Source organism: Solanum stenotomum, chromosome 9 (genome assembly GCF_019186545.1).
Source record: "Solanum stenotomum isolate F172 chromosome 9, ASM1918654v1, whole genome shotgun sequence".
NCBI classification, from domain to species: Eukaryota; Viridiplantae; Streptophyta; class Magnoliopsida; order Solanales; family Solanaceae; genus Solanum; species Solanum stenotomum.
Window position 1 is genome coordinate 2,349,131 of NC_064290.1, and position 752 is coordinate 2,349,882.

Sequence of the window (752 nt, forward strand, 5' to 3'; positions counted from 1 at the left end):
CCCCCCACTCCCCAAAAAAAATTTCAAGTTTGTTTTTAATAAATATTTTTAACTTCAAAATTTCAATTTCAACTTAAAAAATATTTTTAACTTCAAAGATTACTAGTCTTTGATCTCATTCCATTCTTCCTTACCATCAATCTCTTTTTTACCAAATGAAATATTTCCATGATTGACCAAACTGTAGGCAGTACTGCCAGATAATGGAATGCTGAGAATTTCACCAAGGCTATTGATAGGATAAAAAAAAAAAGGTCCAAAAGCACTCAAAATATCATAAAAATAGTACTTCATACCATGCTCAGACTGATCAATGCTACAATTGTTCACCTCAAAGTACTGAGCAATAGTTGTCAAAGCTTTCCTTCCGCCAAATCTCTCCACTAGAACTGATAACAACCAATTACAACCATGATGTATCTAATTCACAAAAAAACTCTTCTGCCTTATCAAATTGAGTTCAGTTATAACTTGCCTTGCAACCACACATTTGTTCAAAAGGATAACAAAAACCAATGTATTAACCCAAGCCATGATGTAATTGATGACACACAACCGACTCTACTATCTCTATGACCCCATAAAGTGTGTAACACGCAGAGTACACAATCTTCACCTTGTATAATCTCCTTGACACTTTTATCTCCCACACATGTACCATGCCAACGAGAGCAGTGATACAACGAAGATGCAACACTGATGTTTGCTGGAAGTTGGCGACCAAAATGTCATGTTTTACCACATAATATTCA